Genomic DNA, 26,140 nt, shown 5'->3' on the forward strand with positions numbered 1-26,140 from the left:
TCTCTTTTGTTATCCTTTGGTTAATCTCATATTGTTACAGTATCTGGCTTTGTTACCTGATGTATTGTATATCTGTTTAGTTGATTATTTGAAATAGGAAAGGGAAGGGGAGAAAACAAGATGATTGGGAAGGGGTGGGGTGGGGGTAAGGAAATGGGGCCAAAAAACATAAGAAGGGCTATCATTGTGTGAGAAGTAATGTACCCTAGCTACTACCTGGTGAATGTAACTGTAACCCCTCTATACATTGCCCCCACAATAAAAAATAAAACATATATTTTAAAAAGTTGAATGCGTAAAACATTCTATAGAAAAACAGAATTTCCAGACTGGAAAAAAATAAAATTCAGCTATGTATCATTTAAATAGACTCTTAAATGACACAGGCAGGATAAAAGAATATAAAAATATGTTAGGAAAATAGAAAGTGTTTGGGGATGGGCATGATTAAATCCATACCATAGTAAATATCAAGAGGGGATTCTGAAATGCCAATAATGTATATTCATTTGTCTTTCATCTCTGTGACAAAATAACTAGCATGAATAACTTTAATAGACAAAGGAAATATTTTGAGTCACAGTTTTGGCCCATAGTTAGCTTTTTATATTGCTATGGTCCTGGGATTTGGCAGTACAACATGGCAGGAATGTGTGGTAGAAAAATGTTGATCATTCTGCAGTGACCAGGAAGCAGAGAAGAAACAATAGAGAGGAAAGAGCAGAAGACAAAATAATATTCTTTACAGGTCAAATTGACATTTATAAAACTTCAAATGTATCCGTTTTCTCTGTACATGAATAATCACTAAATTAGGTCCTGCTATTACAAAAGAAATCTCAGATTTAATAAAATATTTCAAAGCATGTCCTCTGATCACAATAAGCATCTGGAATTTCCTCTATAGTTTTAAATTACACAGCACATTTCTAAATGAACAAAGAAAAAAAGCACAAGAAAAATTAGGAAGTATTTTTACCTAAATAGTAATATAATTTTCTAACAAATCAAAATTTGAGGGATATAATCAAAAAGGACTTGAAAACTTCATACCTTCAGATACCATTAACATGACACAAAAAGCTTCAAGGCATTGGTTAAAAGAAATGAAGAGACTTACAGAAGACTGGCCAACTTCAAGAACTGGAGATTCTAATATTTCTAACACTTAAATATATCTATATATCTATATCTATCTATCCATCTATCTCTATCTATCTATCTATCTATCTATCTATCTATCTATCTATCTATCTATCTATCTATCTATCTATCTGTCATCTGGCTTTGACTCTGGGTTAGGGTGCTGCCCCTGAGCTCTTCAGCTCAAGGCTACCACCCTACCCCTAGGTCTGAGTGTTGTCCCTAAGCTCTTCAGTTCAAGGATACTGCCCTATCCTTGAGCCACAGTGTCACTTCCGGTTTTCTAGTGGTTACTTAGAAATAAGGGTCTCAAGGTCTTTAATGCCCAGGCTAGATTTGAACAACAATCCTCAGATCTCAGCTTCCTGAGTAGCTAGGATTACAGGAGTGATTCACCATGCCTGGCTGTAAATATTCTTTAAACTAATATCAGATTCGATGTCAGTCCAGTCAAAATCTCAGCTAGGCATCTTCAAGTGTTAGAGAACCCAATATTGCTAAGATATGAATATGTTCCAAATTAACTTCAAATCCATTGTTAGTACAATAACAATTTCAATCAGTTTTAGCGTAGCATCTGGCTATACTAAATTACAAAAATTTTAAATCACATGTAAAGAAATGTGATTTATTTACTAAAATTAAAAAATATTTATCAAAGAGCAGTTTTAGAGGACATGTACTCTCAGATTAGTATAGCTATGCAAGATGCATCATTTACATAAGGGTAGTCAAATATCTCAGTGGAACACAAAAACCTACTCTATAGACATTTCATTCTTGAATATTTTCCCAAGAGAAGAAAGACATGTGTATCAAATACTTGAAATGTATCCATGACAGATTTTATTCTCAACAGCCTAAACCTGAAAATATCTTAAATATAAAGGAGTATTATGAAAAAGGCTTTATTCTAGTACTAGATTGAAATGATGATGACATAATATGTATACATATTTCCAAACACAAATTATGTAAGTAAAAGTCTATGTGTCTTTAATTTGATCATAAGAATTTTAAAATTACTTTTAGAAAAAAATTACAGAGGAGTTTTTTGTTAATATCATACTTTTTCTTGTTAACTTAGTAACTTTTTTTCAAGGTATTGGGGAAAGAAACAATTGTGAATTAAATCTAATTTATTGAAATAAGTATTATCACTGAAAATAGGGAATCTCAGACTCTATAAGACAGAAACAATGAGAAAAATATGCTATGCTCTTATTTATTGTATAATGGAGAACTGATTTTGTAAGTATCATGTTATAAATCAGTAAATTAGCTGGGTTATCTTCAGATGTTGTTTCTAGCTGTTTTCTGATTTTCTCAAGAATTGAGGCATGGCAAAGACTAAGATAAAAGAATTAGGGTATTTTTGTTCTCTCTGGAAGAAAAAAAATAATAGAAATGCAAGTGCTTCCTCCACATTCCTTGGACTTTTCATTATTTTCTAGCCACTTTCGGGTGTCAAAATGTGTTCATCTAAATTTAGTGAATACTATCCAAGGAAATCACAGAAAGCCATATTACCTAGCATGTGGGACATTTGAAGGGCCAAGAATTTACACCCACTCCAGGAAATACTGTTGGAATGACTTTTGGGAGATCTTGCGCCTGTGTAAGGAGTGTAAGGAAAGTCTCATGCATGTGATTTCGCAATAGGGTATTTCAGTTTCCTTATACTGGGTTGTAATCTGGTTTAATATCATGTACTTTATTGGCTGTTCCACTTAATCTTACCTGTTCTTTTTCCATGAATATTTTTCATTAAGCATCTTTGGTAGGTCCTGGAAAGACTGAGTGGTAGCATCCTGCAACGATCCTTCCGTACATTTTGAAAACTCAAAGCAACTAAAAAGTTATGTAACAATATACAAACTATACCTGGAAATGGAATCTGAATAATTCTTTACAATTTGTTTACAAGACTCATTATTTGTACACACTCTAATGTTGTTGAACTTTCCCTAAAGACCAGTTCCACAGCCAGATGTCTTGTAGAAATTTGTGTTAATGGTATAGCACCTGTTATAAAGTAAAATCAAATTCAAACGACTTGTCTGTATCTGGAATAGGTTTTAAGGTAGTGACACTCACTTGTTTTTGTTATGATTAGCACCACCAGGAGAATCTCAGAACCCTTTTTTCTGACTTCAATTTTCTTTATTTTTCAGGTAAATGTCCACATAGGTTGGCTAGTGCACTTGATAGCATAAACATGTTTTTTTGTTTTGTTTTTTTAGTTTCACACCGAAGCCGGGTACAGTGGCTCATGCCTGTAATCCTAGGTATTCAGGAGGCTGAGATCTGAGGGTCAAGGTTCAAAGCCAGCCTGGGCACAAAAGGACCTGAGACTCTTATCTCCAATTAACCTCTAGAAAATGAGGAGTGAGGCTTGGATAAAGGGTAGAGTGGTAGCCTTGAGGTGAAGAACTTAGGGACAGGGCCCAGGACAAGTTCAAATCCCACGATCCACAAAAAGAAAAAAGAAAAAAGAAAATCTTTCACACCTAATAACTTAGTGGTTTATATTAATATGGAATGCATACCTGTTATATGCTACCTTTAAAAATTCATTAAATAGATTAATGACACATAGATTTTAATGTTGCATTACATTTAATTGTATATAGACTAAACGAAAGTATGAATGTTTTTAAATTTTGGCCCTACAACATTATTCTGAAATCTTTTCTTAGAATAAATGTTATTATAGTAAATACTACATACTCTTTTTTAAAAAATACAAAATAATCTTATATTCTCTTTTCACAATTGTTAACTGATAACTAAAGTATATATCAATGTTTTTATTTGAAGGTCCTTCATTCTTGACTTTGGTTTAATCCTTTTGAAGTGTGGTTTGTTCTCTCTGGCTTTTCCTATTAAACTTATATACTAATCTTAGCTCACAATTAGATAAATTATGTTCCCATTTTCATTACCAATTGCTTTAGCACTTTACTTTTCTTTTTATTTTGTTTTATTTTATTTTATTATTTTATTGTCAGGGTGATGTAGAGAAGGGTTATAGTTACATTTATCAGGTAGTGCGTACTTTACTTCTCAAACATTGATACCCCTTCCTATATTTTTCTCTCACTTCCCTTGCCCCACTCCCTCCCAATCATCTTGTTTTACCCCTTCCCTTCCCTATTTCAAATAAACAAATAAATGTATATACAATATTCCAGGTACCAAAATCAGATACAGTAACCTCGTGAGATTAAACATGAGAGGAAAAAAGAGAAAAGAAATAACTTCGCATACTATATTAAGAACAAGAACAAAGGTAAACCTCTTGTTTCCCTGTCCTGGAGTTCATTTCACTAAGCCCCATCCTATATGGCCATATGAACATAGCTTTGAGCTATTGTGATCCTCTGCTAGGAGAATCCTAGATGGGTACTAATAATTACAAAAAAGGGAAACCATGGAGCCTATGTTTCCTTGGGTCTGGCTTACTTCACTTGAAATGATTTTTTCCAAGTCTTTCTATTTCCTTACAAATGGGGCATTGTCATTCTTTGTGATAGCAGCATAGAATTTTATTGTTTATAATTCCACATCTTCTTGATCCATTTATCTACTGGGCATCTGTGTTGGTTCTATATCTTATCTATGGTAAATAATGCTGCATTGAACACGGTTGTGCTAGTGGCTGTGATATGTCCTTATTGGATTTTTGTTGGAATTCATTCACCTATTGGTGGTTTCCATGAATTCCTCTATTAATCTTTGATTAGCCTCACATATAACCTTATTCATGATTTCAATCTTTTCATTCATCATGTTTACTAATATCATTTTTTCAGCTTTTTTTATTGTGATTAATAGAAGGGTTACATTATATTCACCAGATAAAAGTTACATAACTTCACAAACATTGATATTCTTTCTCATGACATGGTCCCCATTTCCCTCCCACCCTCCCCCCTGCTTATGTTGATTTCCCCCCTTCCCTATCTAATTTCAAATAGCAAACTAAGCACATATAACAAGGTGAAATATTGTAACAATATGAGATAACCAAGGGATGGCAAAAGAGATGAGAGATAACATAGTACATTAAGAACAACAGTCATTCAGTGTATACTAATATCATTTTTTATTAAATAATTTATTAACAGTGATTTTTACATCATATTTCAAATGACGTATTTAACTTTTCAAAAAGGGAATCTCTATATACAATCACTGGCACTTATATTTTAGAATAATTAAAATTAGGTTGAGGGTTTGTATGTCATAGTTACATATTAATCTGTGTAATAAAACATTATGTCTACAAAGTCATAGATTTTTATGTCTATGTAGTTGTGTTTATATTTCCAATACCATGTCCATAGCATTGGGTACGCAAATATAGAGTCCTCTCTCTTCAACTGTTTGGATCGAATAGCTACATAGGAAGGATACCATGTGCCTTTTGTTCCTTTGATCTTGACTTGTCTCACTCAACATGATTTACTCTAGATTCATCCACTTCCCTGCAAATGCCATTATTTTGTCTTGGCTGTTGGCTATGTAGAATTGCATTGTACTAATATCATTTTGAGTCCTCTCTCCTAGTGTTCCATTTTTTTGCCACTCCTGGGCCTTGAACTTGGGGCCTGAGCACTGCCCTTAGGCTTTCCTCCAGGCTAGCACTCTACTACATGAGCCACAGCACCACTTCCATCTTTTTTCTATGTATGTGGTACCAAGGAATTGAACCCAGGTCTTTGTGCATGCTAGGTAAGCACTCTACCACTAGGCCCAAATCCTGCCCCCCCAGTGGTTTTTGTTTTTTAATTTTGTATTTACTTCTCTGTTGTCTGTTTATTTTGAGTGGGAGATTAGATTCCTTGACTAGCCATTTTTCTTGACTTTCTTGTTTTGCCCATATGGAAATAAGAAGACTACTACTACACAAAATTACAATTTTATGATAAGAATCAACCCAGAGCTCTATCCTGTACAGAGTATAGAGCTTCACAACCTAGGACAGGTATATCCACTATCTCTCACTTTTATGCATTTAAAAACAAATCCAATACCATCTTTGAACACAGTTTTAGGGAAAAAACAACCTAGTCCCTATGAGGTTTAAAATCAATCTGGTCCAACAGTATAACTTGACAAATACAGCCACAGTCTGGGTCAGCAACTCTCAACCGTAGATCAAGGAACTATTGAAATCACAGGATCAAAGGATCAGAAATAGAGAGATATAATGAAAGGCAAGAGAAAAAAAATGAAAGAAGAGTAATGTAGGGAAGGAAAGGTATGGAGTGAAGAGAACTGATAATCAAAGTGAAAGAAAAGGAAAAAGAATAAATAAATAAAAATTAACAAAAAGGAGCACATAAAATATCAGCTCCTTTGGGACACAGCCAAGGCAGTACTCAGAGGAAAATTTATAGATCTAAGTGCTTACATTAACAAATTGGAAAAAGCACAAACCAACAATTTAATGTTGCACCTTAAGCTCTTTGAAAAAGAGCAACAAACCAACCCTAATCCAGTAAAAGGAAGTAAATTATTAAAATCAAAGCAGAATTAAATGAATTGGAGTCCAAAAAACTATGGAAAGAATCAACAAAACAAGGAGTTGGTTCTTTGAAAAAAATAACAAAGTGGTGAGCAAATCTTACCAAAAAAGAAGGGAGCTCACCCAAATAAACAAAATCACAGATGAGAATGGTAATATCACAACAGAAATTACCAAGATCCAGAGCATCATGAGGGAATACTTTTCAAACCATTTGAAAATCTAGAAGAAACAGATGAATTTCTAGCCAATATTAACAACCCACACTGAACCAAGAAGACCTAATCCAACTAAACAGAACTATTTCAAGCACTGAAATAGAAATGGCAATAAGAGACCTTCCATCTAAGAAAAGCCCAGGGCCAGATGGAATCACAGCTGAATTCTATAAGGTCTTCAAAGCTGAGCTCACACCAATACTTCTCAAGCTCTTCAACAAAATTGAAAATGAAGGCTCTTTGCCAAACTCATTTTACGAAGCCACTAAAACCCTCATCCCAAAACCCGACAGAGACACATCAAACTGATTCAAAGCTAGTTCAACATATGCATACCAATTAATATAATTCAACACATTAACAGGAGCAAGGAAAAGAATCACATGATTGTCTCAATAGATGCAGAAAAGGCATTTGACAAGATCCAGCACCCCTGTATGCTAAAAGCTTTGGAGAAACTAGGAATCCATGGAACATTACTCAGTATAATAAAGGCTGTGTATGACAAACCCACAGCTAGCATTATACTTAATGGCAAAATGCTAAAATCATTTCCTCTAAAATCAGGAATCAGACAAGGATGCCCATTCTCTCCACTCCTCTTTAACAAAGTATTAGAATTCCTAGCCAGTGCAATAAGGCAAGAAGCAAGCATAAAGGGGATCCAAATAGGTAAAGAGGAAGTGAAACTTTCCCTCTTTGCAGATGACATGATTCTGTATGTAAGGAACCCTGTAGACTCCACTCCCAAGCTGCTTGAGCTGATTCAAAACTTGTCAGGGTAGCAGAGTATAAAATTAACCCTCAAAAATCAACTGCCTTTCTATATGCCAACAATGAAAGGAACGGGGCAACCATCAGGAAAGCAACTCCTTTTGCCTCAAAGAAAATGAAGTACCTAGGATTAACTTAACTAAAGATATAAAGGACTTTTGATGAAAACTTTAAAACCCTACACAAGGAAATTAAAGCAGAACTGAGGAAAAGGAAAGAACTCCCATGCTCCTGGATTGGAAGAATTAACTTCGTGAAAATCGCAATCTTGCCAAGGGCTATCTATAAATTCAACACAATACCCATCAATATCCCAATATCATTCTTTAAAGAAATAGAAGAGGCAATCCAAAATTTCATATGGAATAATAAAAGACCCCATACAGCAAAAACAATTCTTAACAGAAAGGACAGCACAGGAGGAACTTCAATATCAAACTTTAGACTCTATTACAGAGATATAGTGAACAAAACAGCTTAGTACAGGCACAAGAACAGGCCTGAAGACCAATGGAATAGATCTGAGGACACAGATTTTAACTCACAGACCTATGGCCACCTAATCTTTGATAAAGGAGCCAAAAAATAGAATGGAAGAGACAGCCTCTTCAACAAGTAGTGCTGGCAGAATTGGTCAAGCACCTGCAGATAACTAAAATTGGATCCTTCTCTGTACCCTGCACCAGGATTAATTCCAAATGGATCAATGACCTTGAGGTAAAAGCAGATGCACTGAAAACTTTACAAGAAGGAGTAGGAGATACACTAGGTCTCTTTGGCACAGGCCGAAACTTTCTTAATAAGGATGAAGAAACACAACAAATCAGGGAAAGTCAAGATATGTGGGACAGCATTAGACTGTGGAGCTTCTGTATGGCAAAGGACATAGCTAGCAAATTAACTAGAAAGCCTATAGAGTGGGAAAAGATCTTCACTAACTATACAACAGACAAAGGCCTCATATCTAAAATATATCAACAGCTCCAAAAATTGAATCACTCCAAAACTAACCTCCAAAGAAACAGCCATCCCATTAAAAGATGGGCCAAAGACTTAAAGAGAGTCTTCTCTGAAGAAGAAATTAGAATGGCCTATAGACACGTGAAGAAATAATGCTCGACATCTCTGATCATAAAAGAAATGCAAATCAAAACAACTCTAAGATTCCCTTTACTCCAGTTACTATGGCCAGGATCAGGAAAACGAATAACAACAGATGCTGGAGGGGATGTGGCCAGGAGGGATCACTACTACATGTCAGAGACCAAGGAGTTAAACGGAACAAAGCAAAGACCCTCTAGCCTTGAGCAAATCGCATCTGGTTGAGTCATCTGCACAAAATACTTCTCGGAATAACCGCAGGTTGTTGCTTGGATTAGCACAATGGCCAAAAGAGCAGCCTGACCCACCCTAACCTTGAGATTTCCCATTCTTGTTATCGCCAAAACTCTCCATCCCCCCCCCCCCCCTATACTCCCTTCCTTACACTCAGGGTATATAAACCCTGCTTTACTTTTAATAAATGAGACCTTGACGCGACTCAGATTGTCTCTGCCTTTCTTTATGCGCCTGGTCTCCTTCCTCTCTTTCCCCCATTGGTTTTCTTCTTTTAGGAGGTACCTCCTCGAGCCTGATGAATAGCTGAACCCGCGGGACGGGGGAACTACACTGTTGGTTGGAGTGCAAACTTGTCCAACCACTATGGAAAGCAGTATGGCAGTTCCTCAAAAGACTAAACATAGAGCTTCCTTTGACCCAGCAATTCCACAACTTGGCATTTCCCTAATCGTCCAGAAACAAGGGCATACTATATCCACTAGCACAACAATGTTCTTTGCAGCACTATTTACCATAGCAATGATATGTATCCAACTGAGATACCCCTCAGTTGATGAGTGGATCAACAAGATCTGGTATTTATACACAATAGAATTCTATGGTGCTGTCAGAAAGAATGGCATTGTCCCATTTGTAAGGAAATGGAAAGACTTAGAAAAGATCGTATTAAGTGAAGTAAGCTAGAGTCAAAGGAACTTAGGCTCAATGGTTTCCTTCATTTGTCATGATCTGTAGAAACCTTGAGCTCTTCTAGCAGAGATTTACAATAGATCAAAACCTAGATACATAAGGCTATATGGTATGACGCTAAATGAATGGACCTCCAGGATATAGAAACAAAAGCCATATAATGAGTGATTGTTTTTCTTAATGTACTATGTTATTTCTCATCTGTTTTGCTGTCCCTTGGTTATCTCATATTGTTACCATTTACCTGATATATTGCATATGTGTGTATTTGGTTATCAGAAATAGGATAAGGAAGGGGGGAAAAACAAAATGAGGGCCAAGGGTGGAGGGAGGGAAATGGGGACCAAGACATGAGAAAGAGTATCAATGTTTGTGAAGTAATGCACCTTCTATCTGGTGAATATAATGTAACCCTTCTATTAATTACAATAAGAAATTGATGGAAAAAGAAAAAAATATATAAAAGAGTTTAATAGGGGTAGAATTTTCTGAAGAAATATTTAACTACATGAAACTTGCTTTGCAGAATAATAATAATACAAGCAAAAAATTCTGATGTTCATAATTTTTAAATTAGGATTATCAGCCTCTCTCCCCCTACTGGTAGTGTTTCTAATTTCCTTTAAAGGGTAGTGTGTGTGCGTGCATGTGTATTATACTTACTCTGCAAAATTGGAACTACATCAGTTGGCTATTTTGTTGTGCCACTGCCTGGCTCCACTCTTGTTGTTCTTAACAGCTCTGTAAGTAAACATTGAGTATCATTACAGTTTAGAGACCCATCTCTGGCAAGTTGCCAAATAAGTCTCATTTGGGATCTGGTGATTGAGAGACAAGAAAATTACAATTTGGAAAAGAATATACATTGAATTCTAATTCAAAGCAAGGGGCTTGGGTTATTTTGCTTTTATTCTCCGTTTTGTTGTTGGGGGAATTTTACAACCTTTGAATTTGTCATGAGAAATAAGACAAGACAGATGCAGAATTGTACATTTGATTTATTCTCAGAGATACTGGTCTATAATGTATTGATGCTTTTACTACATCACAGAATGGCTCATTATATCTGTATTTTTGGAGGCGTTCTCTTGTGTATAGAGACCTTCATAATACACTAACAGTTCTTTGTTAAATGTCAGAAGGAAATTTTATACACTTAAAATATCTAAAATCTAAAAAAAAATATGTAGTAAGTTCCAAATGAACGTGGTGTGTGTGTGTGTGTGTGTGTGTGTGTGTGTGTGTGTAATAATTTTAGGAAATGACATGTAACTGTTTAACAAAATGAATAGCAATGAGCAGAAACATGTTGGGGGAGAGCAGTGTAGGGGACTCGTGAATGTTACAGAAAGGTGAGTGAGTGCAGTTATTACATGCAGTGTACATTACGTAAAAGTTGAACTACGTGGGCCAGGAATTTGGCTTAGTGATAGAGTGCTTGCCTAGCATGTATGAAGACCCAGGTTTGACTACTTGGTACCACATATATAGAAAACAACTGAATGTTATGCTGTGTCTCAAGTGGTAGGGCTCAGGCCCTGAGTTCATTCTCCAGTACTGGCATTTAAAAAAACTGAACTGTATAACTTGAGTGTGGAGATGGGAGGGGAAAATGATAGAAGGGTGATGATCAGTATGCATTGTGCTCACATTGTTTCTCAAGGAATTGCAACCTCTTTATACACCTAACTAATAATGAAACATATTTTCATTGCGGGATACATAGTTTATGATTTTTTTTCATTTAATTTTAAAATCAGAGAAATGAGACTGACTTTCAAACAGAATTCTAAAGAGTTTTACTGTGCCCACTTAGATTTACTAGCCAAACTGATCGTTGAACTAGTGACTAGGCAGTGTTTTATATAGATCATTTGTATAGACTTTGTTTCCTTTATAGCATAGTGCCTACCTTTTATGTGCCTAAGATATGTAGGCAGAGAATGTTGGAGAATGAGCTCTCATTGATAGTATTGTTCAACATTTTATATAACTCTTGTATGTTCTTACTATATAGCTGTTTATAAAGAATAAGACCCACTGTACAGGCCATGATTTGTTATTGAGATAGAAATCTTGAGGTGTCTCTTAGAAGTACCACCTTCTGATTTTGTGCCAAAGTATAATGGACAGACACTCTTGTGCATTGTGCCACACTGTAAGTGAGATCACACCAATTACCAAGATTATAACTGGCTTTCCTCGTTATTCCTCAAGCCTTCTTTTGATTCAGTGGCTCTTTCAGAGTGAGATACCAAGTCTAATAATGTTTCCTCAAAGTAGTCACTTCCTTCAGCAATAATAAGTGTTTCCCACTGATCTGATGTGTTATGTGAACATAAATACTCTTTTATGATTCTGTAAAACATATTTTCTGCATATCGGATTGCTTGAGACAAGCTAGCTATCTTTCCTCTCTGCTACTGATCAAGGAATAGAGAAAATAAACTTCCATTCACATAGTCTATCAAGGAATCCCTGAACTTATGAAATATTGTTTCCAAGAATGAGCAAAATGGTATTTTCTTTCTTACTTGACATTTCCCTGAAAAGTCAAACAAAAAGAAATAGAGTAAGACTACATAAATAAATAAACAAATGCATATATTACATCTGAGACATTAACTCATAGATTTTTATGCATTTTTCTATTACTGTAAGTATAGAAGTATTTTGAATCCCTATCTTTATATGTAATCTTTTCTAAATCCTGAAAGAAATAAAAACAAATTGTAAGATTATTAAGACATGAACTAAATGATTAACAGTTAATATACTGGTGATCACTTGTCTAAAGTTACACTTTGTCTTTCCTCAGGATTATTTTTAATACTAATGAACACATAGAGTGACTGATAACAAATACATTTTTTGCCTATTTTTTTAACCAGGAATCTGAGTCATGCCTTTGCTGATAGAAATATAGACTAGCACTTAACTAACATTTAAGTATCAGTGGCTTTGTGAATAAAGGATATAAATAATAATTTATATGGCAAGCATCTAGAAATAAAACTTATATTTGTTAAACATAATTTAATCTAACCTATCACATTACTTTGTACGTGTTTATGTTAATGATATATGCTATAGTTTGCATCTGAAGCCTTATTGCCTGTTTGTCCACTTATGAGATGTTATGAAGTAGTCAGAATAATCAATGTTCTGGTCTAATTGATCCATCGATGAATTCATAATTTGATGGTATTATTGGATGGTGATGGAAATTTTAGAGGGTGAGATTTGGTGGATCAAGTAATTCATTGAACACATGCATTTTACTATCTCTCTCTTTCTCTCCTCCTCTCTCTCTCCGCTCTTGTTTGTCCTCTCTCCTCTCTCCTCTGTGTTTTCAGATGACACGAAGCAAGCATCTTTTGTCTATTATATTCTTTGGCCATCATATTCTGCCTTGTCTTCAACCAAAACAATAGAGTTTTCACCTGAAAATGGGCTGAAATATCTGAAACAGAGTCAAAATAATTCTTTCCTTCTTTAACATTTTTATATCAGATATTTTCTAATATCAACAGAAACAAAGACAACATAGTCTAATCTCTTTTTCTGGATTACAGTGATTTTCTCACCTAAAAAAGATGTCTTTTCCAGAAGGGAGCACTACTATACTGTTGGTAGGAGTGTAAACTCGTTCAACCATTCCGGAAAGCATTATGATGATTCCTCAAAAGACTAAATAAACGTAGAGCTCCCCTATGACCCATCAATCCCACTCTTTGGCATTTACCCAAATGTCGCATAACAAGGCCATACTAAAGGTACTAGCACAACAGTGTCCATTGAAGCATTATTTATCATAGCTAAGATACGGAACCAACCCAGACACCCCTCAGTAGATGACTGGATCAAGAAGATGTGGTATTTATACACAATGGAATTCTATGTTGCCATCAGAAAGAATGACATTACCCCATTTGTAAGGAAATGGAAAGACTTGAAAAAAATCATACTAACTGAAGTAAGCCAAACCCAAACAAATATAGGCTCTATTGTTTCCGTCATTTATAATAATTAGTACACTTCTAGGTTTCTCCTAGTAGAGGATCACAATAGCTCAAAAGCTATGTACATGTGACAATATAAAACAAAATGAACTCTAGAATAAGGAAATAAGAGTTTTATCTTTGTGATTGTTGTTCTTAATGTACTATCTGAAGTATTTCTTTTCTCTTTTTTCCCCTTACTGTTAATCTCATGTGGATAATGTATCTGACTTTGTTACCTGGTGTATTGTATATATATTTATTTTTTATTTGAAATAGGGAAGGGAATGGGGGAAAGATGATTGGGAGGGGGTGAGGGGAAGGAAAGGGGGACAAAAGCATGGGAAGGGATATTAATGTGTGAGAAGTAATGCACCCACTATCTGACAAATGTAACTATAATCTATGTATTACCCTGAAAAAATAAAAGATATGCCTTTGTTAAAACAGAAAGTCTGAACTTTTATAACAGGACAATTCAAACACAGAAATCCAATAGAAGCATTTACAACCCAGGATGCTGAGTGCATTTTATAATGTGTTTATATCTTTCATGGTTATAAATATGCCCAGCATATAGATAAAGTCTTTCATGCAATGTTCAGATCAACTTTTTAATCTAAAATTTAAAATCATACTTTTTTAGAATAATATATGGATTGCTGAACTGAGAATTCGGCTGTTTATCATCAGAGGGTCCCTGAGAAAAAACATTTTTTATTTTTTTCTCACTTTTTTTTTTTGCCAGTCCTGGGGCTTGAACTCAGGGCCTGAAAATGTCCTTGGGTTTTCTCAAGGCTAGCACTGTACTACTGGAACCACAGTACCACTTCCATTTTTTTCTGTGTATGTGGTACTAAGGAATCAAACCCAGGCAAGCACTCTACCACTAGACCAAACTCCTGGCTCCAAAAGATTTTTTTTAATAAATAGCCATTCAAAACACTTCCAGTGCAAACGGTAACCATTATATTTGTATTCAGAACATTAATGCTTGAAGTTGCTAACACATATTTTACTTTGGACTTTTGTTCTCAAATTGTTTTCATTTCTTTACCTGTAAGTCATTCAGAGCAAAGGGACACATTTCTCATTCTCCTCCAGTGTGGTGATTTTAAGGAGATAGAAAGCAGAAATATTGCATTGCGAATAAGGATCATTTGTGCTTCATCATAACTACTCTACTGTAAACCAATGTCAAGTGGTCCTGACTCCATTGTTCAGATTCTCTGTTGTTACATCATCAAAGCCTTGTGATGTAATACTATAACATTTGCAGTGGCCCATTGATATAAAATGATCATGCTTGTTTTATCACTTCTTCTTTAATACTCTATTTATCTGGGTTCCAAGAAGTAGCAGATCTTGTTAGGAATTGCTTTCCCTGCCTGACTGAGGCAATCTATTCACCTAGCCCTGGCCTAGTGACCTTTTTTTTTTCCATTTCCAGATATAATAGGCTCTTTCAGCCAGGCCTGACAATCTCACAATCTATAAGCCATTAGCTAAAGCTATACTGAACCTATAAGAATCTATCTCAGCATATGTGGGATTTCAGTTTTATTGCCCAAGAGTCAATAATGAATATTATCCTTCAATGTGACAAGAGAGCAAAGGATTCTAAGTTCTTTGACCTTCTGATTGGATTATTTTGAAGTGTTTATTCTCTTCCTGACAACTCCAAAGCTCTAACAAAGGCATTAATAAGCAATTATTTAAAGATACAATCTCAATGACTTGTTTAGAATGATTTTTACTTTGTACTTGAGTTTAATTTTTGTTTTATTCTTACTTCAGGAACTTGCTAAACTACCTTCCATCTCACATTTGGGAAAACAATAGGTATCTAACATAGAATTTGGCTCACAGTAAATCTGGCTTCTTCAGTAGATAAAAAAAGATTAACTCTGCAGAAGAAAGCATAGGAGATTCCTCAGTATGAAAGCACTCAGGAGTAGCATTACAGAAAGCCATTCTAACATATTTTCTCTAATATTTCATTCTTGATTATATTCTTTTAGGTGCTAGAAAACTCTTTAAATCTTTTAACTTTTATTATTGGCTTTGAAATTTGTGAAGTGCCCTCAATAAAATATATTCATTTAAATGTTTTCATGAAATATAAATAATTTTAGATCCACTACTTCTGACATTTCTCATAGGATGAATGTAGGAAATAGTATTGCTTTCTTTGTAATTTGCCATTATGAGTGAGTCCAAGATAGATGTACTTGATAAAATTCCATCTTGATTTCCTTATTTCCCTGTCTTCTTATGGTTGGTACGCTCATGTCTTCAGTTCTTTAGCAGTGAGTTTTTGTGGCGTGCACTTGTTACATAGTGCAATCTTCAAGCATTCTCTCCTGTCTTATGCCTGCAAGTAAGGAGCTTTTGTGTTGGGATAGTGGAGGCACAAAAGAGAACAATGTGGATTTTGACATCACTACACGGGAGGCAGTTATTCTGGAAAGTTCTTTAAATTCACCATAATCTGTGTTTTGGTGAGAAGTAAACTTTATAGTATGAAACCTTAACTATGTACGCTGTTACTCAGGTACCAGCTTGCCTCTCAATTATTCCTGGAAGCACATGGTAGTTTATGAAGAATGTTTTCAAACATTATTTTATTTACTTTCTGAGAAACAAGACACTGAAGAGGAATTTGACTCTTAGATAATGGCTTGTCACACAGGTCACACTCCTACTATGTGAATGACAAGTATCAAATATTGGATTTCTCTCATGCTGTTTTTGACATACTATATCTTATTATTTCTGTTCAAAATGAAATCTTCAGATACAACAGCTAGATCTAAATATGAGCTAGATAAGACATCTGGTCATCATATTCTTAGGCATGGTGGCATCTTAATCACTCTAATAAGCAAAGTTTCTTGTATGCATTTGAATACACTTACGTATTCAGAGTTATAAGTACATATGAATAGGATCCTCTTTTTTGCCAGTCCTGGGGCTTAAACTCAGTCTGGAGTACTGTCCTTGAGCCTTCTAAAAGCTGACACTCTTACTTGAGCTACAGCACCACTCTAGTACTTCCAGCAGTTTGACCACTTATGGGTATATAGTACCTAGGAATTGAACCCAGGCTTCTTGCATGCTAGGCAAGTATTCTACAAGTCTACCTTTCTCCCACCATAGAACCCTTTTCTTAAGTATTACTCCATAGAAATACAGTAAGTCTTAAAGATAAAAACACTTAAAATTATTATGATAAAATTATGTGATTTAAAAAATGTTTGTGTGGAGGAGTGGACTTTTAAAAATCTATGGAGGTTATATTTTCACCATATTAATTTTCATCCCTTCCAAATTTTTAACACAAATCTAGGTATTTAGATGAAGGAAGTACTATTTTACTAATAAAATATAGTTTAAAATATTCACAGTGAGCCAGTGGCTCATAGCTCTTATCCCAGTCACTTAGGCGTGAGGTTTTGAGGCCAGGGTAAGGAAAAAAATTCCCAACACCTCTGCCCATACAGTGGTCAGCATCTACCATCCCAGGTTATGTGGGAGGCTGAGATGAGGAGAATCTTAGTTCCAGGCCAGTTATGGAATAAAAGTAGAAGAAGTGGGGTACTGGTGATTCATGCCTTAATCCCAGGTACTCAGGAGGCTGAGATCTGGGATCATGGTTCAAAATCAGACCAGACAGGAAAATTCATAAGACTTATATCTCTGTTCATGATTCATGACTGATGCTGGAGGCATGAATCAAGTGGTAGAGTGCCAGCCTAGCAAACCTCAAGGCCCTGAATTCAAGATTTACCCATACATGCATGCACACGCACACACACACACTTCTAAAAATTGAGATTAACATGATCTCGCATTCATAAGAATTACCTGTTGCTCTTGGAGCAGTTTTTAGGTTGCTTGGCAAAGCAGTAAAATGCAGCTTCATCATCTGCAACCACATGGACCCAGCATGGATTTGAGTAGTATTAGCATAATGGTAAGGTCAATAAATCAAAGCAGGCTTGATTTGCCATCCTTCAATTTTTAGAACTTTCAGATTATTCCAAACATAGTCTTTATCTCTTCATTTAATAATTTCTAATTTTTGAATCTTCCTTCCCAAGAGAAAGATGGTTTTAAGTTGTTTGTTATTGACTGACTCCAGCTTGGCACAGTCTAAATGGTTATAGATGGCAGTTTTAATACTGTGGTTTGAAATTCAAGTAAAAACACACTATGAATCTTTCTATTGATGATTTTTTCCTGTGTCCATTTGTTTTTTCATTTGCTTTCATTTTTTGGAAATCTCTTATAGATTGTATATATATATATTTTTTCTTTTAGTTCTATATAAACTTTAGTGAAAGGATACCACATTGCCCAGATTGGTATTTTAACTTGAAAAAAAAGGAACTTTCCTTTAGGAGATTTATTTAGGTTAGTGGGAAACTATGACAATGGCTAAAATGTATAAATTGAATGAAAAATGTTAGTATAACTGAATACTATTATTAATGCACCCTTTTGAAAGAAAGAAACAGAAAATTCTCACAGTTTACGGCATACAGTAAGCTTAATTCATGTAATTCATGAAGTAAGTCACTCAATCAAACACAAATAGCTTTCCAAAACATCATTATAATGTAAAATAGGAAGGCAAATCAATGGAGTGAAAGAAAAAGTTTGATGCCACGTAGGGAGCCTAAATATTTTGAGGTGGTACTTTAGGGTATTAGAACTTTGTGGCTTTTATTATGATGAAATATTTAATATGCATAAATATATCTGTAATATAGTGCAGAACTTAAACATAATATACATATGCCGTTGCCTAGTTAGCTGAATAGAATGGTTTGTGTTTTCCTGGATACCCTTTCTTCATTTTCTAATTTTCATTCCCTTATAAGTTCCAGACTTCAGGTCTTTGACCTTTGCTATTACTGTAAGTTTGATATATTTTTTATTCTAACAATTCAGCATTTTACTTTCATAACATTTCAGTTATATAGTAAAAATTATTACATTCTGTGTTTTTCCACTTGATTCCTTCATTACCATGTTTCTAACAGTCATCCATTCTGAATCTTAGAATAGTTCTCTCATTTAAATTGTACAGCCTTAATTTCTAAAACATTCATGCATCTGTCCAATGGTTCATTCTCTTATTAATGCTAAAGGATATATATAAATACAGAAAATAATGTTATTAACAGCAGCACATTTTCTCTGTGGGATTTACCTTAGACTGTAAACACAAATCCTAGGGTATAAGCATATGAGTAACTTGAATTTTACTTTCAATGCTAAATTACCTAAATAATGATGCCATTTTATACATTTATTGGCTGTTATGAGAAGTTTTGCAGCTCTTCCTTACTCTTTGCAACTTTAGATTTTTTAAAGCATTTTCATATCTGCCTGTTTTGAATTTGTTGTAAAATAGGGTCTCATTATGGTTTTAGTTGGTTTGTAATACTTTTTTGTACATGAATTTGAGCCTCTTTTTTGCTTGTTACTTTTTTCATATATTTTTATTGTAATTAATAGAAGGATTACATTATAGTCATCAGATAGAAGGTACATTACCTCACAAATATTGATACCCTTTCTCATGTCCTATTTCCCATTTACCTCCCCCCTCCCCACTCAGAACTTGATTTCCCCCTTCCCTCTCCTATTTCAAACAACCAATTAAGCATATATAAAATATATCAGATAACAAGGTGAATTATTGTAACAATATGAGATAACCAAGGAACAGTAAAAGAGATGAGAGATAACATAGTACATCAAGGACAATAATTACTCCATATATGGTTTTTTGTTTCTATATCCTGTAGGTCCTTACATTTAGTGCCATACTTTATGGCCTTATGTATCTAGATTTTGTTCTTTGCCAGGAGAGCCCAAGATTCCTACTGATTATGACAAATGAGGGAGACTATTGGGCCTATGTTCCTTTGAGTCTGGCTTACTTCACTTAATATGATTTTTTCTAAGTCTTTCCATTTGCTTACAAACAGCGCGATGTCATTCTTTCTGACAGCAGTATAGAATTCCATTGTGTATAGCAAAGGACATAGCTAGCAAATTAACTAGAAAGCCTATAGAATGGGAGAAGATCTTCACTAACCATACAACAGACAAAGGCCTCATATCTAAAATATATGAACAACTCCAAAATTTGATTCCCTCCAAAACTAACCTCCAAAGAAACAACCATCCCATTAAAAGATGGGCCAAAGACTTAAAGAGAGTCTTCTCTGAAGAAGAAATTAGAATGGCCTGTAGACACATGAAGAAATAATGCTCGACATCTTTGACCATAAAATAAATGCAAATCAAAACAACCCTAAGATTCCACCTCATTCCAGTTAGAATGGCCAGGATCAGGAAAACGAATAACAACAGATGCTGGAGGGGATGTGGCCAGGAGGGATCACTACTACACTGTTGGTGGGAGTGCAAACTCGTCCAACCACTATGGAAAGCAGTATGGCAGTTCCTCAAAAGACTAAACATAGAGCTCCCCTATGACCCAGCAATTCCACTACTTGGCATTTCCCTAATCATCCAGAAACAAAGACATATTAAATCCACTAGCACAATGATGTTCATTGCAGCACTATTTACTATAGCAAAGATATGGAACCAACCCAGATGTACCTCAGTTGATGAGTGGATCAACAAGATGTGGTATTTATGCTTGTTATTTTTTTTAGCTTTGAACTGTTTTCATGTTTCTCTTCATTTTCTGGGGGTCTTGTCTCTTTTTGTTAATTTAGAAGATGCTAATCTGTTTTTGATTGTTCATGTTACAGACATTCTTTTTGAATATGTGACTTGTATTTATTTTCTCCTGCTGGTACATGGTTTTATACATTGATCTCAGGGCTTGAACTCAGAATTTGTCTCTTACTCAGATGGCATTCAATCATTTGAGCCACACTTCTAGCCCATTTTTGCTGTTTTTTTTTTGTGGGTTATGTGGCCTGAACTCAGCCTGGGCATTGTCCCAGAGCTCTTCAGCTCAAGGCTACTGCCCTACTCTTGAGCCAAGTCCCACTTGAGGTTAGAGATAAGAGTCTCAGGTCCTTTTGTGCTTTTCTGGCTCTGAACCTTGATCCTCAGATCTCAGCCTCCTGAGTAGCTAGGATTACAGACGTGAGCCATCACGCCCTGCCTAGTTGTTTTTGAGATGAACTCTTGAGGACTTTTCTGCCCACGCTGGTTTAGAAACTTGATTGTCCTAATCTCAGCCTCCTAAATTGCTAGGTGTGAGCTACTGATGCCCAGCTTTCTCATGGGATCTTTCAATAACGAAAAATACATTTTTCCCTTATGGATGTCTTTCATATCTTTGCAAATTTTTATTATGGTTGAAAAAATCATTTCTCCTTTTTTTTAAATATTCACCTGACGTTTTAAAATATTTGTTTTCAGCCAGATGCTGGTGGCTCATGCCTATAATCCTAGCTGCTTAGGAGGCTGAGATCTGAGGATCATGGTTCAAAGCCAGCCCGGGGAACTAAAGTTTATGAGACTCTTATCTACAATTAACCACCAGAAAATCAGAAATGGTGCTGTTGATCTAGTGGTAGGGAAATAGCCTTGAGCTCAGGGACAGCACGCAGGCCCAGAATCCAAGTCCCATAAACAACCAAAAAATAAAAAAATAAATAAAAATTTGTTTCCATATTTAGGCCTTTAATTTCCATGCATGAAGATGAATTTATCATTGTTTTGCTAGATGGAAAATCATTTGCCTCACGCTGGTTTTTATTTATCATTTCCTCTCTTATCTTCAAAGATACCATTTTTTCAAGTCAAGTTTCATATATATGCAGATATATATATGCATATATATATCTGCATATATATATCTGCATATATATATCTGCATATATATGACCATATACATATATGTATATGTATATACATATATGTATATACATATATGTACACAGATATTTGTGTGTATATATTCACATAAAGATGAAGATGAGCATGTAGTTGTTTAGTTTTGTACAAATTGGGCATCATTTCAATTGTTAATGATTTATGGTATTATTTTTAGCTCCTTTTAGCAGTCTTTCAAAATGCTTCTCTTGTTCAATGAACTTCCCTTACGACTAGCCTTTGATGTTCAATGAAATATTTAAGAACAGCTTGACAAATCCTAGCAAAACTTCTCTATTAGAATTTTTATTGGAATAGCAATTAATCAATAGATACATCAGAAGAGGAATAATCTGAGTTTCTGTATAGAGTTACCATGAGTGTTGCTTCATTTATTTATATTTCTCTAAACTCAATAAAAATGTATAATTCATTTCAGTAAAGATTTTCTACATCATTTACAGAGACATTTCTAGGTATTTGACAATTTAGATGTTCTTGTAAGTGGAATACCCAACTAGTGTTTTATTTATTTAGCTCTGCCTGAACTACCTGGGATCTCTCTCACACAATATTGAATAGACTGGTGATGCTTACTGATAGCATTGGTTAGGTACACTCTCCTTAATGACCTGAAATAGAAGTCAAATAAAGGAGAATAGTTTGGTCAATGATTTCACCTAAAAGTGAAACATCACTGGCAAGGAAATTACAATAAAACATATTCTACTCACTTTCTGTTTTATCTAAAATTTTAATAGGTAGTGATTCCTTGAGGTGAATATTAAATAGTTTTAGCAAGGATGGAGAACACAACACTTGTTCAAGCATCCTCTTAGATATTTTTCACCTAACTATTCGTTTACATCAAACAAAGTAATGTTTTTTTTTCTGACTGTAGGAAAACATGAGTATAAAGAAAATTCTTCATTCTTAATTATCCATGAGGAAAGCACCCTGGTACTAATAAGTTTCCTTCATCTCATGCTTGGGATGACCCAGGAGAGTTTTCCATTGTTCAGATGTGGCATATGTAACTAATATGTATTTGCAACTACTCCATTTTCAAGGTACCTTGTTATGCAGTGAAAATTGATGTCTGTCAGATCTTAGCTGTAAGGCAGTTTCAACAAAATCTCTGGAATTACTAGGGAAATGTATAGGGTAAAGAATTGTACACATTTGAAGAGAAGAGCCAGCCTGACAACTGGACGTATGTGTTAAAACTCTGTAGTTCCACTAATCATGCTGCCCCTTATCCTTCTATAAACACACTAGGCAAGAATTTGTAGCCAATAATTTTACTTGCAATTTACGGAGTGACTGGATTACAATTTATTGATTGGATGGCATGTATAGGTACATAAACCATACTTTCGAATTGTTTCAAATATGTTTAATGCTTCATTTCTGTGTTTTAGATAACTATGTGCATCTATTTATACCCATCATAGTAAACCATTATTGCAAATTTCCAGGGTAGTTATGCTGTACCTAATGGATTCCTTGATCAGGTAAAATGAATGAATAAATATAAGTTAGTAATTGGACTGACATTAATCTATGTGAGTTTAGGATATCTGAAACTTTCATATATCAGACCTTATTAGCAGTTATTGATAATATGAGTCAAGCTTACCAAGTATTTCTTCATATTGCCAAATCCAACTTTTCTGTAAGGTGAAAAAAGACTGGTTAGGAAATGCTAAGTAGAAGTCTTTGACGTTGGTTTCATCACTGATAGCTGCTATAAAAATTTAGTTGCTTGAATTTGAAATGGGTAGTCGTATAGTACAATGAGCCTAAATACTGGACTTGTAGGAGGAAAATGTTTGAAACAATAGCAGCCAAGAGAGTTCCAAGAGTTCAGTACCACTTAAGGTGTGAGTGTAAATATTCTTCAGTTGCCCTCAGTGCTTAACACAAATCAGCACAAGACAGAAACCAAAGTCACCTCAGAAATCAACCACAAACTGCCAGAATTTTATAAGTTCAGTCTATCTTAATGACTATTCAAGACAGAAAAAGAGAGAAAAAGTAAAAGAAGACATATTTTCCAGCAGTCATGCTTTTTTATTTTTGCAATAAAGATAATAAATTACATTATGGTTGCTTTCAAATGAATAAAAAATATGCTTCAGGAAGACTTCTGCCGTAGAATAATTGTGTATGATGAACAGACCATTTCACAATGCATTTGTCCCCATCATGGATCATATTAATAGGCCAAGGTTCTCCATGAATCTCAAGTACATAAAGCATAAGTTGAGAAAGCACATCACTGTGCTGACCTGAGAATATAATGGGAGAGCAAGGTGTTCCATTTTAAACAGTCTGCTTTTTGACCCTTTTGGCTCTGTGCAATAATTTAAAATATGTTAATGGATGAAGAAAAAATTGACTGATACAGTTAATGTAGTTTTCTTTGTCAGACATATATGCATCATTTGTCTAATTTGACCCTTTTAACCACCATTTAAGACAGACATTATTTCATTTATTTGTCAGGCCTCCACAGATAGTAATCTGATATTATGGGAAAAACTCTGCTTCTTCAGATTCCTCTATTTTTCTACTGGGAATTATTTATTTGGTGACCAAGAATTTAAATTCAACACCAAAGGTATTCTTTTGTGGCCTCAAACTGAAATTACTAATAACAAAATTGAGGAGCAAATTTATGATTTTTTTCCTATGATACTTAATTCATTCTCTGGACATAGCTAAATGGTGGTTCTTATATTTAGCCAAGTCTTGCATTCATAGCAAATATCATTCTCACATTTGCTCTTCATATTTATTTAGGACACAAGCTGTTAACGGTTCTAAAAAGAACAGTGTATCTTCCAGAGCATAAAATACAGGGTCTGAAATGAGAAATTCCATTTCTGTCTTCCAGACAGAATGTTTACTGAAGTGGAAACATGGATACATCTCTACTGCTGGATACTGAAAGGAAATGTGGGCAATTTTGCAATCAAGGGCATTTTCCTGTCAGCATCCTATATAGTCCGATGATGAATGGATTCTTAATCATCAGCATTGTTCCAGTTGGGCAAAAGTCCATGTGTCTAGAAAGTTCTACAAAGTGAAGTTTTACTGTGTTACCCTTGTTATCACATATCCAGTGGCCCAGGGAGAGGATAAAGTAGATTGAAGTTGTAATATGGCTGAAGAGTCTATGGCTACTTTTCAGTGAATTCTATCTCTTGAATGTTTGGGAGACATTGGCAAATTAAATTCATATTGAATTTGATGGACACTCGCCAGTAGAAGGTATTTTCATTAATTACTAGCATTTGCTGTGAGTAATGAGGCAGCAAATATATTGGTAGTACTAAGAAAATTGAGCAGTTTTCTAAGATTAGCCTACATTTCTCCTTCCTTTTCCCCTCTTTTCCTGCCCTCCCTCCATCCCATTCTCTCTCTCTCTTTCCTCCCATTCTTCCTTTCTTTTTTGTTTTTTTTTTTCTTTTTTACCAAGTATTCATTGGGTGCCAAAAATGTAGCAGTCATTGATACAGACAATAAAGTCATGCATGCCTTTGAAGCAAACAGATACAACTAGTGCTATTAATTCACTCACAACTCTGAGGCAAAAGAAGACATTAGAGTATTTATTATATTATGTAATAGTCAAAATAAGTGCATAGTTGGGGCTGGGAGTGTAGCTTAGTGATAGAGTCCTTGCCTAGCATGTATGAAGCCCTAGGTTCGATTCCGTGGTACCACATGTACACAGAAAAAGCTGGAAGTGGCTCTGTGGCTCAAGTGACAGAGCATTATTAGCCTTGAGCAAAAAAGTGTCCAGGGACAGTGCCCAGGCCCTGCGATCAAGCCCAAAAGTGGCAAAAAAAAGAAAAAGAAATAAGTGCATAATAAGAGTGATGAAGAAGGTATTTAATATCCATGAACCAAGGTGTTCCTTTGGATATGGACATATTAATAGAGGCCTGGATACATTAAGAGAGAAGCTATGTCTGAAATGAGCTTTTTCAAACAAAGGTATTAATAATAAAATTACTATATAAATTGTGTTGGATTGTCTTAAGTATGATGAGTAGGAGAAGGAAATTGCAGGAAATGGGGTAAGAGAAGCAGCTTCAAAAGACATGGAAAGACTTTTCAGGTTTTCCTTAGTAACATAGGAAAAAAAATTGGGATAGGGAAGGAAGCTCCTGAAATGATGTATTTTAAGGATGAATTTTGTAGGGAGAAGAATTCATAGAGCCAAAGGGTGTATCGAGAGACCAGGCTGATCCTTGCCAACACATGAGAGGTAATTTTGCACTGATCTTCAGAGAGCAAGTTTCTGGCTTCCAGGTACTTGTTCCCACCTTTAAGAGAAGCAGATTTCCAAATGCCATCTTCCTTAACTGAAGATTTGTTTTCAAGTGCAGAGGTGGCAAAGGTGGGAAAATAAAGCCCCTGTGTATCTATAACAAGTACTCAAGTATCTCGGTTTGAAAGTGAGCACTCAACAGACTTTGTAGCTTGAGCTCTATCTATATTCTCTTCCTTAATTCTTCCTATTTGTATAGACACATAGAAAGTCATGCTATGAA

This window comes from Megascapheus bottae, chromosome 21, assembly GCF_031878675.1.
Source record: "Megascapheus bottae isolate mThoBot1 chromosome 21, mThoBot2.hap1, whole genome shotgun sequence".
NCBI lineage: Eukaryota > Metazoa > Chordata > Mammalia > Rodentia > Geomyidae > Megascapheus > Megascapheus bottae.